Raw genomic sequence first — 17,978 nt, forward strand, 5'->3', positions numbered from 1 at the left:
TTTTAGAGACATTCGAAGCTGGGTTTGCGAAATGTTCACGTTTTTTTTTAATTCGCACCTGACCTCCAACGAAGCGACACGCTGGGGTGCCCAATTCATGTCGCCCCCTCCAAAGCAACGTTTTCCACTGGAGAAATTACACTGCATCAGAAATGGTGCGCCGCAGCATGCAAATTACTGTCTCGGAGCTACACTCGATAGCACTGTGGCACTGTGGGTCGCATCTCTAAAGAGCGATGGGAGTGACGGAGCAGCAGCTACGAAACTACAATAATGGAATACGTTATTAATCCACCGATTATATAATCGGTTAACCGTCTGAAAAAAACAATCGCAATATTCCATATCCATAGATAACTTATAACGCAGGATGCATTGTCACTGTGGGCGGGGATTGATGGTGTCATCGTTGTTATCACTCACCGCCGTGTCACGCTGAGCGTGAGCTGTCTGCTCATTTTTTGCCCATTGTCCACCAATTAAATGGAAAATATATATATGTACGTGCAGCTCTGCAATTTCTTTATCATGCGACCGCTGGCAGGGAGAGTTGTAATAAACGTGCCCTTTGTTGCAACCGCCACTACGGGAGATGAATTTGAACCCGGTGACCCCTGGATTGCAAGTCGGGTGTGTGGACTGTTGCACGGCGGCAGCGTCCCTTTAAATATTGTACGGAATAATCGCGGAAATTGAGTCGTGTGTCAAGCACCAGAGATTCGTAAGTAACGGACTAGCATTTCCAACAGAGTTACAACGCGGTATCAGAATCATCATAATCTTTAGTTATCCTGGAGAAATCAAATGAGATACGAAGCTCTTTTTTTTCACAGATGTCCAGTTTTAAAACAATTATACAAGTGCAAAGCATAGGAAAGGAAAGCAAATCGCTAAAAAATAAATACATGCTTAACTATCTTCATTTCACCACGTAAGGCCCACTGAGCTATTAGTTATTTTTCAAAAGCGAAAAATGATTGCTCAACGAAGTGGCTTACGATGTGGACATTTATAGCAGCCAAATAAACTAAGCGCACGTTTCTTAATGTGGAGGGGGGAAAACAACCGGAAATGACAACCCGGTAACTTCCCGGCATGTACCAATTATTCAGTCCGTTGGTTAAAATTGTCTCCTACGCTCCCGGCGTGCGTGTAAGAATTAATGAGAATGTGTGATGATCGTATGCAGGTTATACGCGTTGTGACATTTGTGCTCGTGGAGTAAATGAGAAAACTACAAACAAGACGAGGAATAATTGATTTTTTAATTGGATCGTGACGAAATGGTGACAATGCATTGAATCACGATGTGGTTAAATCATTTTACATGCCTCGTAATTTCCAAGTGGCGATTAACCAAGTACGGTAAGATGCTCATTACATTTAAAGAGCTCTTTAGGTAGGCTAAGATTTTTGGAGTTGAAATCGTTGTAACCATTCAACCGTGGTTCAGCCAGGTTTGAAAACGCAAGCAGGTTCAGCCTAAATTTTGATTTAAAGCTTTCGTGACTGCAGTGATTCGTATTCTTGGTTCTTTCGGTAAAGTCACGTTGAAGGGAAACAATAAAATAATAAAATATATAAAACAATACAATTCTCACGACGTTTCGACTGCAACACAAGCAGTCATCATCAGGTGTGAAAACCCAACGGCAAGAACATTTGAAAGAAGTGGCGGTTTAAATAAATAAAGAAGTGGCGGTTCAAATAAATAAAGAAGTGGCGGTTTAAATAAATAAAGAAATACAAACCGCCACTTCTTTCAAATGTTCTTGCCGTTGATTTTCACACCCGTTTGATGACTGCTTGTGTTGCAGTCGAAACGTCGTGAGAATTTTATTGTTATATATATTTTATTATTTTATTGTTTCCCTTCAACGTGACTTTATCGAAAGAACCAAGATTACAGGTTCAGCCTGTTCACTAATGCCTACCCCCCCCAAAAAAAAAGGTCAGCTCTGCCCTTGTAGACACAATCAACGAGGTAGCACTTAGAACACTGGTGGCCGTGACTTATTGGTGGAGAGGTATTATTATTATCATTATTGTGCTAATATCACAATGCAATAATGAGTGTGTCTATTACTACTGTGCAGCAAAAAGAAGATTGATGATTGGCAATTCATAAACGGTCACGCTTGGTGAGAAAAATGGAACCATAACTCATAATAGAAACTGAATCTTAAAATGAGTGGAGCGATTTTATGTTAACGATGATCGATAATATAGTTATCTTTAAAGGTTGAATTTTTTGTGGTGGGTTGTGTGCCAAAATGGTGTATTAATAATGTTGTTTACCCTGAAAAGTATAACGTGGAGTATATTGCATGGAGGTCCTACTTACAATATTCATTATATTTATACTCTGGGGAATAACCCAAATATCAGATTCAAAATCATACACATATGTCGAAAACCTACTTATCCTACTACAAACACCTCATTGCCCTTTGGACAGGTGTCTCCTTCGTGACACCTCAATTCTTTCGTGATCCACCTACCCACCCTCTCTCCATCTCACTGCATTACAGGTAAGCACCACATCGCCCGGTTTTTAAGTTCGATATGAAAAATGACGCGGGCAACCACAAGGGCTAAGTCTATTACAAAAACACATGCGTTCAGTGCCATGTGGTAACAATTTGCCTGATAACCAGGCACAGAGGTGTTTTTTTTTCTTTCTCCAAGCCATGCTTTAAATAAAAAAAAGCAGTGAGACAACACAGGTGAAAAATAGATCTGCAAATGTGCACATTTTCCTTCCTCTATATCCCGCCCCCCCCCCCCCCCAAGTTAATTATTCCGGATGCAAACTCGATAGTGTGTTAAAGGTAAATGACTCACATCTGTTGAAAAAACATGTACGTTAGGAGCGCAACCCCCATTGGCAAGCCGCTGCAGATGCTAAAGTGCTGCGCGTTTATTTTCTGAGAAATAAGAAGAGAACGGGAGTCTAAAGCCTATTTAAAGCCATTCGGAAGAGTCATAACATTAAACGACTCGCTTTAATATATTTCCTCTAAGTTGACTTTTGAAAGGAGAAAATGTGTAAGTACACATTATGAGACGAACACAAAGGAATGATTAGCTATGATGAATGTAAATGCATTAATGTGAGCTTTGATGCATTAGCTGTGTATCGGCTTCTGTAGGTGAGTTTTTGGGTGGTCCTGCCTCTATTAAATGGTTACACTGTGTATATAAGGGTTTATATGTAGTGAATATACACTCCCTATAAAGACACGTGCAAGTGTGGGTGTATGCGCAGTCATCTCAGTCAGTCAACCCGCGGCACCTGGATCTGTTCTGTGTTCAGAGAGCCCTCGACACTTCAGGTGACCTCAAAGTGCACCTAGCCTGGCACAAGTGGTGTGGACACATCACCGCCAATTAGTGACGGACAACAGTTGTTGTGCATCCATCTGTGGGAAAGAGTGGCATAATGTTTAGCACACTGCGCTATTAACTGCCTGCAACCTAAGTTTCGATTCCCGCTCATGACCAATGCCAGTGACGAATATCTGAACGTGTCCTAGGCATCCCCGAGGTCAACTGAGCTACAAATGAGTACCAGGGGCAGTGTGTAAACATCAGCACTGAAGAGACAAAAGGCGGTTATGCATTGTGCGGCACACCTACCCCCTCGTGTGCTGTGCTGGCCTTCATAGGTGCTCGCGAACAGCGCTTGCCCTAACAGTCTGTTAGAGGCTATATGGGAGACTTTGTCTTTATGTATGCATGCATTCTTGGGGAGCGGTGGCATTGTGGTCAGCACACCGGACTACCGTCCAAGTGGTTTGCGACCCATTCCCAGCTATCCACGATATCATGGTCATATTATAACATCCCCTTGCGTGCAAGAATGCTGAAGTTATTACGTGAAATGTCAGTAATAAGAAGGTATAAGTGCCAAGGCATGCAGCTGGTCATGCCATCTCACTGTGTGCAATGTGAATCTTAATAGGTGCCTGCAAACGATAAGACGGTATACAACGCTCAATTCAGTTTCAGTTTATTTTGAAGTAGCCTGTGAGCTAAGAAGCTCTTATGTTCGGGTTTCATCAATAACAACCACACACCGTTTCTGTGACGTACATAACACATCAGAGAGAAATGACTGAATAATGCAAAAAAAGGGTAAGAAATCATATGAATTCAAATATTACATTCATATTTTACAAGTTTTTTCAAAAAGGCATAAAAAGTGCCAGTGGTAAAACACATCGATTCCCAAGAAACACTAAATTTAAATCTCCAATTCAAATTTAAAAATATATATATAAATGCGCCATCACTTAACAAGGACATTGCAACCGAGCAAAACACAGCATCGTTAAAAAGAAAAGAGTAGTGCAGACAAGGCTGAACAGATGATACATAATGTTCGTTTGTTTTTTTGTTTGTGTGTGTCCTCTGCGGTTGCCGTGAGAATGCGGTCATACGATATATATCGTGCAATATCGTACGATATATATCGTGCGATATAATATCCAAGGTAATAATTTTGTCCGTCTAGGAAAAATACTGTATCGTTTCATCATAGTAACCAAATTATTTAAAATACGTAAAAAAGAACCTGAGAAAAAATAAAGTTATACATGAATAGCTGTTATCCATAAAATTAGTGCTTTGCGAAAGTTGTTTTGCTCTAAGTAATGGAAAGGATATCAATGATATGTTACCATCATTCATGATATGAATTAATGTATTCCTGTGTAGCTGACAGCATGTGCATTATAATCTTCATAGGTTGTAATGATCGGAACGACTAATGGCAGACGTATGTTGAGTGAAGCATGCGTAACGAATTTAAAATTAATTATACATTTGCAAAGTTACGGGAAATCGATATCGCGATGATTGTTGTTTCTTCAAATGTTACATATCGTACCGTGCAAAAACAATATCGCAATGCCCTGGTGTCCACGCGGACTTCCAAGCATCTTTTTAAAACATTCCAGACTGCATTGGTGATAGATGAGTGAACATGAAGAAACAGCTGTCATCTGCTAGAGCTACAGTGCAGTACATTTCTGAGAAGCATGATCTCCAATGCCCAGCCAATACGGCTCACTCCTGCCATATAGTGTCAGCTGTAAAAAGTACACAGACACACAGATCATCTTTAAAAAAAAAAACGCATTTGCCGTGTCAGCGAAGTATAACGCGAAGTCAAATAATTCTGTGCAACAACGCGAAGATCTTAACAACAGTGTGGAACAAGCCTGCATGATGCATCTGGCTATTGTTGCATGCTTCGTTGGCGAGCTTCCACAGATGGTGTGTGGTGGGTAGTGGGAGGATGATATGTAGTTCACGGTGAAAAACAAAACATCTGTATGACCTGTTAGTCAACTTGTCCAGCAGCTGGGAAGTCATTGAAAGAATTTCCATATGAAAGAGCCAGAAGCTTCAAACCAACAATATCCATAAACAGTCTGTGCATTCGAGATGATAAACATCTGTGAGAGCACTTTGTAGTAGAGGGCATTCAAGAGGCGGATGGGACAAAATGTTTCTGATCTCCAGTGTTTATTTAAAATGTTCATAATTTTAAGCAAAATAAAACAACGTAACGTAAGAAGTAAAAGTGCAACTTGCCATTGCTTCACACCACTGGTAACGGAAGGGTCTTCACTAAAGCTCCACAGAACATATTTGGAGCGTGTTTGGCCTCCTAATTCCATGCTAGCTAGATCACTCTTTAAAGGGGGAGGGCCAACATTTTACCCCAAGATACAGAAGCTGCCAACCGACTAATTGTGGTATTCCCATTAATACTGCAAGGAGGACAGTAATAAACGTCACCATTGTTTCAACTACAGCAGTTGAATAGAACTCATGACCGCTTGATTGCAAGTTCCATATGTCAACCATTACACTACGACAACGTCCCATGATCATGATAATACTAAATGTAATAGTTATATAACCTAGTGGTTGTAGTAAACATCTGTATTTTGCACAGTACGTAACTACCGTACTAATCGGAGGTGTTTGGGGAAGGACAACAAACTAAACACAAAACGTGGTTCTCAAGAAATTCGTTTTAATCTATATTTAAAAGTGCACAGCTCCAGTGGCTTCCAAATATCGGAAGGAAGATCGTTCCAGACGGCCGCAGAAGCGCATTTGAAAGCATGCGATGCAGTGCCCGTCTTTGGAGTGGTGTCATGATGTATCCATGGATCAATCCTTTAGCAGAGGCATTACAACGCAGAGCCACCCATTTCCAAAAAAATATCAAATTTGTCAAGCAATTGCCATTGAATATCCGATGACATCATCTACTACAGAACGCCATTGTTTGCCAACGGCCCATGGTCCAAATTTTCTAAATTTGAAAATTGCCTTCGACAATTAATTTGAAAATGAAACCTCTCCAAATTTTGGGGTTGAGTATCTTTCAGAGGAAATTGATCATTAACAAGTCAGTGGATCTAGCTATTGTGAATGAGTTTAGCTTTATAAACATAGCAGGCTCGTGCAGAAAAACCGTGGGTTTTCCCCATTAAATGTCCAACACGTGTGTGCCACAGCTTTAAAATGTCATGGCTAGATAACATAAAAAAATATATGAAGCAAAATGACGTTCCTTGATTAATGGAAACATTTTCCAAACAGATTATGAAAAACAGCTTACTTCACAATCTTTCCCGCTAAACTTATGCCAAAAGTTGGATTTCACATGCAACATATAAACAATTACATTTTCAGTAAACACATTTTTTTTTCCTCATCCAGGATAATGTAACACTTTCCCAAGTCCTACTCTGGACTCTTTGACTCGAAATGCTGGCATCAAGTGCAGCGCTTGCGAATGTTAGTATAAATTCCGCACATATGTTTTCCTCCTCCTGTTCCAAAAAAAAATGTGCACATGTAAATCGAAGTCTAGACATTGCATAAACACTGCAGGGACGATGGCACTGCTATGATGCCATTGTACATTTCTTCGCCAGCCAGACTTTGGTTGCCACCATCCCTAAGATCCGCGCAACGTACCGTGACTTGTTCAATGCACACGTCATTACCGAACGCGGTGGATGAATGCATATCCGCTTCACGCTCACCCCATTCTATGCAGACCTAAACATCTGATTTAAGGAGCTGGAAGAAGCCGATGAGCGATGGAGGAATGATGCACAGGGTGTCCTGCCCAGCGCTGGGGTCGGGAACGGTGAAAAATGTACTGAGTAAGTCACGTAGATTAATAGATCAAACAAGCAAATCGTAAGTCACGTACAATCCAGCAACTGCCGTGGCGTTTTGATGGTGAGGACGATTTGTGCTCCAGCTTCATTTGCTTGTGCTGGCAACACTGCGCCTAAAGCACTCGGCTCACAATCGAATGGGTTATTGCATTGCGAGAGTTCAAACCCTGGTGAGGCGTCCACACAGTCCACCATCCCTCCGGGGGTTGATGCGATGAGGTAGCATTTTGTGAGAAGTCAGAAAGCAGTTGACATACGAATATGATAAGCGATTGGCACAGCCTGGGAAACGTGGATATTTCAACACTGGCTCAGGACCAAAAACCTCGATGAGTTGCCAAACAATCATTCACCATTATTAACCATGACTGTCATGAAAAACAGGCTTTAAATGAATGTTAATTCCTTTGTCAAGGCGCTTTGTTTCTTCTCACACAGCTTAAAGGTCGTGATCTCAGCGTGGCTTTCTCACTCCAGCGCTGTCCTCCAGACAGTCTCGTCCCCTTCACCTGATGAAGGCCGCTTGTGTTGTGGCCGAAACGTCGTGAGAATATTATTGTGTTATTTTATTTTATCAATTTATTATTTTATTCTCATTCTACGTGACTTTACCGAAAGAACCAAAGAAGATGAATCCTTGCAGTCACGAAAGCTTTAAATCGAAATTGAATGTTTATTATTAATAATGCAGGAAGACAATTTTACTTGATTTTAATCGTTACATAATCGTTTTTTTTCTGAATCTATTTCCTCTTCCAAGACGTTTGCCCAGCGTGGACGAGAGGCCAAAGCACCTTGGAGAGAGAGAGATAAAGCTTTTCAACTCGCTTCAGAGGAGGCCTCTCGGTCAGCAGTGGTGCGCGTGAGCAATTCCAGAGGTGAAACTTTTTAAAAAATATATAACATGCTATATTCCTGAATGCTTGAAACATTAAGCCTATTTGTGTTGTTATTTCATGTATGTAATTGTAGCAGTGAGCGTGAAATTGTAGGATTTTACATTTTATAAGCTTTAATTTTTATGCAAAAAGTAGCACAAGTATTCGAACCTTCCCTGACCCTGCATTATGAGCCTTGGGAGTGTCTGTTAGCAGTATTCACATAAATTAAAAGCTGAACATTCCTCAGCATGGATTTACTGTCCCTGGGCTAGCCTTTATGATGAATGCTTCAAATGTGCCATATGATACAGACTAAGATAATCTGTATTTTTTGCAAAACAAACTGGTCTAGGTAAAGTTTATTTATATATAAATGCACAGAGCTTGTATATGCAGCTATTCATGTTGTTGCCATGTGCAAAGATGAGCTCGCACCATAGAAATTTGGGTTTAATTTTTTTTTACCTTGATGATACTGCCATTTCTTTATTCAGGTCTATAAGCGGATGTCATTCGAACGTTTTTTCATAAACATCCAATCTAAAGTAAAACAATAATAATATAAACATTGAATAGTTTTCTATGTAATACTATATACAGTACCTAGTTTTTAAAAGTATAAATATTCACTTGAGAGGTGCGTTGGTGTTTTCAACAGTTTGCTGGTTAAGTATAAATTCATAAAACATAAAGTATGGTGCATACAGGTCTCATGGAAGCAATCACTCCACCCCTCTTCTCTCTCTCTGTCTCATTGAAGCCTTCACATATAGAATTCTCTAAAATAAAACAGCAATTGATACTAACATAAATGCACACTTCAATTGCACATTTCTACGTTTTAAATATGTATTGTATTATACGGCCCTTTGTCAATCCACTGCTGGATGAATGCCTTTCAATGCATAGGTTCATTTTTATTTTCTGAGGGTTTTCATTTGCTTGATAGTTGTTATAAAGATAATTTCGCCCTTATCTAATTGCTGTGCAGCTTTATGGGATGCAATTAGCACGAAATAAGCTAAATTAAAGTACATTAATTATTATTATGTCTGGAAAAAAAATCCTTCCAAAGAGATGGTGGCACAAAGAAGGGCATTCTCTCATACCCAAAGGAAAGGCAACGGGGTGTTACAGCCCCGCTGATTAAACTTATTATCTTTGCATATGGCTGTGTGAATAGCAATGATTATAAATCTTCCCCATTGATTAGCCACGCAATAGCTTCTGGTGGCACTGAATAAATATCTCATATTCCTCCATCGAAAGATCTGAGGATACAAATATAATCTCACAAAACTAGCTGGGCATGAGCAAGTCTGAGTCTGGCATTTGCTGTTTCTGTATCATCCAGAAAACACACTTTCATTATAAATTATATGAAATATTAATGTACAGCCCTTTTACCATTTCACTGCTGGACGGAGGCCTTCCCATGTCGTGAAAGTCATCAGGGTTATTTGACCATATATCACCACACTGGCCAATGCAGGTTAGTGAAGTTGGAGGTGAACGGGGGGAGCCCAGGTCTTTCAGATGCTAGCCGTGTTCAAGAATCTAATTCAGGTCAGTGGGTGTGCATCTCTCATAGGGCAGTGCGTTCAACAATCCCCAATGACTGAAACGACTTGGGGACGCCTTCATCCACCAGTGGACTGATCAAGAGGTGGGATTTATCGTCATAGATTACTCCTCAAGTAGCGACGTTAAAAGGATGTTAATTATTAACCGTCCGTGGCACTTAAGTTGGCACCCTACGATTCGAACGGTTGAAAAGCCATCGCGGGTCCCCAGTTTTTTTTTTTTCCCACTGCACCGCCATGCGTGGCGCAGCCGCGCCCGTGATATGAAGATTGTCGCCGGCTTGCCTCGTGAACAAACGCGCGCTTGCACCGTGCAAAGGGAAATGTAGTGTTGCTAGCCGTGCACGCTGGCACCGAGCGGTTACGACGAAGGTGGTACGGGTGACTCAACGTGCAGATGTAAAGCCGTGAAGTGGGTTTACGCGTTGCAAAAACCGAAGGAGTGCAACGATTTACAATTGCAGCCAGTCATCGACACCTCACCTCTGAGAAGAACTACCGCAAATCATCGCCAGACCCCCCCCCTCCCGCCCGCCGCCGCTGGTGTGCGGTTTTTATTTGTATCGTTGCTCACTGTTTTCTACGAGCAACTCGTAAACACAGAAGGTTTTTTGCATTTTCAGCCATGGAGTTGCTCACGTCACTGCGAGGGTAAGGGCCTCCAATGGAGGGAGCTGCAGAGAAGCCCCCTTTCGAGAGCAGTGCATTTTGTTTCAACCGAGCAACTCCCTTGCCTGACCCAACATGGTTCTGAGAAATAAATGCAATAATAATGAACTCTAATATTTTAGCCAACTGTCAATTTTGTAAGTTATCCTAACCATACTCTTTGGTTCTATTCGGTAAAGTCACGTAGGTAAAAAAATTAAAACAACAAAAATCACGACGTTTCGGCCACAACACAAGCGGCCTTCATCAGGTGAAGGGACCAACCTGTCCAGCGGACAGCGTTGGAGTGAAGAAAGCCAAGCGCTGGTCGCCTCCCTTTAAGCTGTGAGGGGGCAAACAGCAAACGCCCTCACAAAGGAAATTAGCATGAAACGCACCACTGACAAAGCTTGGAATTAGTACAAGATGATAATACTCCACCCTGGGAGTTTGGAATACCACTACTAGAATACATATAGTGTACCATTGAAAGGATGACTATATCATTTCTATTTTTTTTTTAATTCGCGAGTTCAGAGCGTTCATTTTTGCTGATGTTGCTAATGGGTTTCTTAGCATTCTTGAGAATAGTGGCTATTTCAGCTCTCGCAACGTCTGCTTGGATCTGCCCTATGCCTTTGAGGGCTACATCGACCTGATGTAGCCCTCATCGACCTGATGAAGGCCGCTTGTGTTGTGGCCGAAACGTCGTGATTTTTGTTGTTTTAATTTTTTAGCTACGTGACTTTACCGAATAGAACCAAAGAGTATGGATCCTTGCAGTCACGAAAGCTTCAAATCTAGAATTATCCTAACCAGTTTAACACGTAGGCTGTCGCGACAAATATTATTGCCAATTAAGGTTTTTGGGTAAGATCGCGTCAGTATAAATATGTCGTAACCCTCCACCACCCGACACGGCTACTCAACCGCAAGCGAAAAACAATAAACCAATGCGCGCTCTGCAGATACGACGGAATTTGTTTGTGCTCGCCGGTTACTCTCGGAAACCAAATTGTTCACGATCAATGAGTTTAAAGAGGTCTCTCACCTCATCCTAGATTACTGCATGGATTTAAATATTATCGTCGTTATTTTATAGTGGCACATTCATGCCTGATTATTCACCAATGACGCTCATGCAGTATAGAATTTCACACGTTAATAAATCACCTGAGGTACCCCCTGGGACATTGCCACGAAATCTCCAGGGGTCCATGTACCCGCGGTTGAGAACGACTGCTATAGATGATACTTGACACTTTCTTCCACGCTGACCAGATGTCTTTGAAGAGGTGTACGGCAATTTGTGGACTGGCAGGTCGTGTGCGATGGGGTATAGTGTGGGTGCTCCTACCTCCTCCAAGACGTCTGGGCCCAGCGTGGGAGAGTGCGATAACATTATTCACAAGAGGGAGCTCTCTGGAGCTCCGAGTGGGGGTCCTTCTGCCAGGAGTGGCCTGAGCAATATATTGCACCTTCGATTCGCACGGTTGGCTACATACGGTGCGAAAGAAGTTTCAACCTACATACATTGCAGGCCTGCACCTTTACCGAAGGTAATGTGGACTATTATAGTCTGGATATTACATTTTTTTATTAATGTAATGCTTACGAGTGGACTGTTACCCGTTTTTTTGAAAGAAAAACAATGTAATTAAAGTATCTCCCTGCAATGGCAAGTGGCAGTGCACATATCTCTTCTCCGGTGAGCCCGAGCCGGTGCTTGGAATTCCGTTTACCATGGCGGGGCTGTTGTTTCCGTGGAATGACCAGAGATAGTCTCCTACAAATTGTAATTTACTTCATTGGCCAACACGACGAAGGGTAGCCTGAACAAACTCCTACCCGGATCTGAACTCAGGATCCGAACTTACCGCCTTCGAATTTTGAGACAGGTGCGTGGACCACAGCGCCACCCAGCCGTGATTTTAAACCTCTGCGCAAATGGAATGGAGGTTTTTTTTTTATTCAACGAGACAAAACAAATTAAAAAAAAATATTCATGACACTAAATTCAAAACAGTTGCTGTAACACGCCTCGTATGCAATGCAGTTTGCCAGTCTCTCAATTACCTAATAACTGACATTTGGCAAGCACCGCTATAACATTCCCTTAAACTCTCTGCGCGTTTAACTCAGCTTCAGATAAAATCGGATCTCTGGCCACACAGACCAAACTTAGAAATGTGTAAGAATTATAAACAAAAAGCACATGGCTGAGAAACACAAACACAGCATTTTTGTTACTTTCAAAATGTCGGAGACCTTAAAATTGCCAGTGTTAATTTTGCCCCGAGCCAAGGGTGAAAGTTACGTCTGGTTTTTTTCGCGAAATGAGGCCGCAACTTAAAAACTTGCTATATGAGCTGGGCAGCTGCAAGATTCATTTAAAATAATTCATCACTTCAAGAACTTCTGAGATGAAAAAAAAACGCGCTAACAATCGGAAAATGTTTTTCATGGTGGCATGAATCTGGTGCCAAAAAACATAAAATCTGCTTTTTTCATTTTATAAAAATGTGTAAACTTTACAACTGCTTTAAGTGCAGTAATTACAGCTCATGGCATGGATACATTGCTTTCAAATGCCGGTACACTTTTAGAAATGTATCAAAGAGCTGCGCGTATTGTAATCTCAACTGTGCAATTACTCAAGGAGAGTAGGAGTCGTGATGTACGAGTGTGCTCGTTGGGAAAATGTGGATTTGGTGCAATGCCCTACCCTTCAACATTTTCCAGACGCTAATGCTGAGATACTCGTAAAGACTATACATATCCCCCGCGCGTCACAAATCATACACGCTTGCAAGTAAAATTGAAACAGATGCAAAAAACACCCCTGCTTGTAAAAAAAATATTTTTAAATTAATCGAGATTTTAGATTTTTTGAAACAAAATGACACACTCATGGGACCAAACATGCAAAAACAGCCGCCGTTCACCACTGTGTGTGACTGTAATGTCACCGCGGCGCTTGTGCCAGGCTACATGCACTTTAAGGCAACGTGAAGTGTTAAAGGTTCGATCACAAGAGGTCACGGGACAGACCCAGGTGGCATGGGTTGACTGATTGAGATTATTTACAGATGCCCCACCTGTGCATTCTGTTGTGCCAACTTTATTTTATCTCCCCGGTGCCCCGCACGTTGTTGTGAGCGACGCTCCTCTGCCCTCCGCGACTGCCTCCAACCACCCAGTAGCATTATTCACGAGTCACCTCCACAGAGGCCGATTTTGTCAATTTCTCAGTTTGTTAGCCGATATCAGGCACTAGCTTCACACTCTCCACTTACACTTTTGTTTACACGTTTGGGCAAATACATAATCAATTTTAGAATCATGTGTAAGTCCACTCATCTCCACATCCTCCTATATCGCATCAGCCTATCTCTTCTCTAACCCATCCCATGCCCGATTAGCCCCCTCTATCTGGCCAAACATAAACTGCTTGGGCATGCAGTGGCTAGGCATGCGGCCTACTTGACCGAGCCAATGCAGTATCGCCTGCCGAAGGAGCTCCCTGATGAGACTGTGTCCAGATCTTTCAAAGATCTTTGGGCTTTTCACAGAATCCAGCTGGAATATACCCCAGACGAGTCGTCGACAGGCCAGCCTGAATGTGTCTAACCAGCACAGATATTCCTTCAGCGGGGTCCACGTTTCGCAACCGTAGAGATGGGAGGGCATAACTGTGGCCGAGAAGACCTGGAGCTTCGTATGGAGCGACAGATCAGGTCGCTTCCGCGCAGCTCAATGCAGCCGATGAAAATATAATGCCACTCCACTGAGGCTACACCGGAACATGGCAGTGCACACTGTCCACGTATGGGAACTCCTCCACTCTCTCCACAACTGCCGCATCACTTATAGGGGGGAGTTGAGGGGTTGGCGTTGCTTGATGACATAAAATACCCAATTAAGTGCTTTGAACACCCACACAAAGACAACGATTCTCCATTTCGAAGTAAGAATAATTGCTGTGAGCAAACACCTATTCAGTCTGCAACAAAACAAACGTTAACAAAGTGACCCACACCATATCTGATGACCTTGTCTCCCCAATGCTGTATTGACACATCACACCATGTGCTCATTTATTAAGGCTGAGTGAACCGAGGAGACTTTCAGATACCACTCACTACGGGGCAGGAATCGAGCCGAGAATTGTGGGATCATTATTGAGGCCGTGAATCACTGCACTGCTGCCCCCCAATACACACACAAAGGGTGGCAGTGAAGTCACAGAAGCGCTTGTGCAAGGCCAAGGTGCACGTTGAGACCACGTGAAGTATTGAAGGCTCGCTGGAAGGTCAAAGGAACAGACCCAAATGTTATGGGTGAACAGACTAAAACAATTGGCAAATGCACCACCTTGTGCTCCGCGCACAAGGTGGTGCATTTGCCAAACACACCGAAACACTTACAGACGCACGTACACACGCAATGAAAAAGTTTTCCATTCGTCAGTTCGTTAGTCGATAACATCTTCCAACCGGGTTATGCGAACAGACACTTGCTTCTTCTACATCGTGTTTTGTTCCTTACACATTTGGTGGTGGGTGTGGAGAGGGAGGGGGGGTGGAGGGTTAACACGTCATCAATTTCAGCACCGTGTGCGGAGGCCCGGCACCAGAGCAGACGATGAAGAGCCTCGACACTGGTGTTAGAGCCACGTGCAGGAGTCGGCAACTTGGGCCTCGGGAGCCACGTGGCTTCTCCTTTTTTGCCACCCCCCCCCCCACCTCGTGTCTCTGTGTCTGCCCCCTGAGCGGGCGGATCGTTGAATTTTTTTTTTACCCCCCACTTCGGTTTAAAAAAAAAATGTTACGTAACGTGAAGATAATTGATGAAATATGGCAGGGATGTCTTGGTGACGACAGAATGTACAACGGTCGAACTGTATTGCTAAGGAATAACCGTCGGGAAATCAACTTAAATAGACGCAGTTTATTCCCTCAGCTATTTTGTTTATTTAAGTCAGAATGTGTGTGTTCACCTGCTGTATCACCTGCTGCTGCTGCTGTGTGTGTGTGTGTACACGTATATCTGCGTGCGATGCCGCTCTCGAACTATTTTGGTCAATGATTAAAAAAACAAACGAAAACTGTCTCTTCTCCTTTGAAAAGTTACCGTCCCCTGGCCACGTGCTACGGCACTGGACCACCGCTCCAACGTAAACCAGTGGGTGTAACACCAAGGGAATCAGAAATCACTCTGAAACTCAGGCAGTGCACCCGCGCATTCGTCAATATGACTCGGAGCACACTTTCGTTTTTCTGAACGCAAAATTTGCTCTACGGATTTTAAGCCGGCAAGTTTATAGTCCGTAGACCTTAGCATCCCACCCATGAAACGTATTGGAGAAAAAAAACCCCATAATATCGAGCGAGCTCGGCAATTGGTTAATATATACAAATATATATATACTGTAACATATACACATGCTATGACAGCAAGATTAATGGGTTGCGTATAAATAATTTATTTATCTCCACAATGCGTGCCTTGTTTTGATGCACATGCCCTGGTGTTTTTTTTTTTGCACGGCAGAGATGAGGGCTGTTTGTTGGAGTTAATTGCGCACATCTCCTTTGCTATAAGAATGTTGTGTGTTGGGAGGGGGGACTGGGGGGAAGGAGGGAGGTAGGCGTGGGATCAGTGACGGGGGGGGGGGAACGTTTGCAGAAACCTCATTCATCAGCCTCACTGCGGGACGCCTATGCTGTGGGTCTCCACCGCTCGCCTTTCCCAGCCAACAATGCTGACCGCCCATTTGCATTGTTGTTTGCATCAGCCTTGATCTGTCCACTGCTGGGTGAAGGCCTCCCTGACCCGTCGCCATCCCTCGCAACAGTGTGACGATGCAACAACGATCACCGTAGCTCCCGCACACCCTCTGAACTCATTGCTCCATCTCTGCACTTTGAGTTTTATGATCGCGTCTCGCGGCACTTTGCTTGGAGGATTCAACTTGGAGTTGGAAGTGTGCGAGTTAAAATCCCATTTGAGGGTCCGGAGCCCATCATCATTATCATCAGTCCATGTTTGCTAAAATACGAACCACCTTGTCGCAAGTCAATAGTGGTCATTCTATGGGTGGAATGGCCCCTGCTAAAGAAACGTGGCACCCCTACCCCAGACTCAGGGCCATCAATAGAGATGCACGCTACTCCATTGCTTACTACTGTCCAGGCGTTGGCGGTTATGCTGTGTAACGCTCTGATGTGTTTCATCTATAGACAGTTCCTGAAGAAGCTCCCAACATGTGCAGCTCAAACGTTGGGCTTCATGCCGAACAACACGTGGTACAACCCGAAACCATTCGAGAGTGCTGCTCACGCCGGTTCGAGCAGTGAACGTACACGGGCTTTTGAATGCTATGGTTGCTGTGTGAGTTGTGCAATGGTTCTGTACCACCACGGACCTTGAAGGGTTTTTTTTCTAGGTATTTTAAGAATTATGTCCAGATGACTGTTAAATTTCCACAGCCCAGCCTGAACTCAGAGGGCCTTGCCTCTATAAAATCACAAACCATGGGGCCATGGCAAAATTCCACAAACATAATGTGATCTTGGAGGCCCTGTTAAAAGCCCTTAGCAAGTTGGCGTCCTTCGTAGCCACAAATGTATACTATAAACTGCACAGATGACTTCAATGGTACAATTGCATTTAATCTAACTATATCGTAGAGCTTGCCATGCCTTGCGTACATATTTATTTCATGGACCCCTGCTGGACGGATTTTATATAATGGAATATTAATAAACATATTTTATTGGTTCCTCAGGAAGTTAACTGAGTGTAGCTAAATCACATTTTCATTGTTTTTGTACTGCATGCAAATCGCTCTTTTGGATGGTCACCATTATTATTTTGGTTCTTGAGAGTTGAATTGACCTTCCGTAGATGATGGACTGGCATGTAACTCACAACTTTGCAATTTAAATGTGTGTGCACCACCTGGCCAGACATAGAACACTTTACACACGATTCTAAATTGAAAATAACATTTGCCAGTTCTTGGCATCAAAACATGTGACGGATGATTTGATATATAATTATACGTTTGTACAGAGAGAAGCAGTGGTTCAGCGGTGAGTGTACTGCATTATGGACCTAGCCACCTGAATATTATTCCCGACCATTGCAACCAACCATGTTGAGTGATAATCAACCGGTCATTCCCCACACCCACTGCCCCTCTTTTGCTAACCAACACTGACCAGCATGGTGAAGTATGGTGAAACAATCCCCATGCCTGGCAGAGCGTGGACAAAGGTCTGTTTGATATACGGTATACACACGTATCTAAGCTTTTCATTGTAAAATATGTGAGCAGGATACATAAAGTTGGAACATTTAAGAGAACGTAAATTAACTTTGCATATATTTCATTTTGAAATGTGATTTAACTTTTAACCAATTTTATTTACTGTACAGCAATAAAAAAACGAGAGCATTATGGCACCAGTACAGAGTTGCACACATTTTCCAGTTAATATATATCACTAATACCAGCATGAAGTTAATAAAAAAAACATTTACGTCCCACTAATGCTACATTTTATTACACGGAGAGACGAAACTGGTTGGGCGGCACAGTGGTGGAAATAGTGGTTTGAAATGCGAATGTTCAACAGTAGTGGACT

This window comes from Petromyzon marinus, chromosome 25 (assembly GCF_048934315.1).
Source record: "Petromyzon marinus isolate PM22_M1 ecotype Great Lakes invasive population chromosome 25, UKy_Petmar_22M1.pri1.0, whole genome shotgun sequence".
NCBI lineage: Eukaryota > Metazoa > Chordata > Hyperoartia > Petromyzontiformes > Petromyzontidae > Petromyzon > Petromyzon marinus.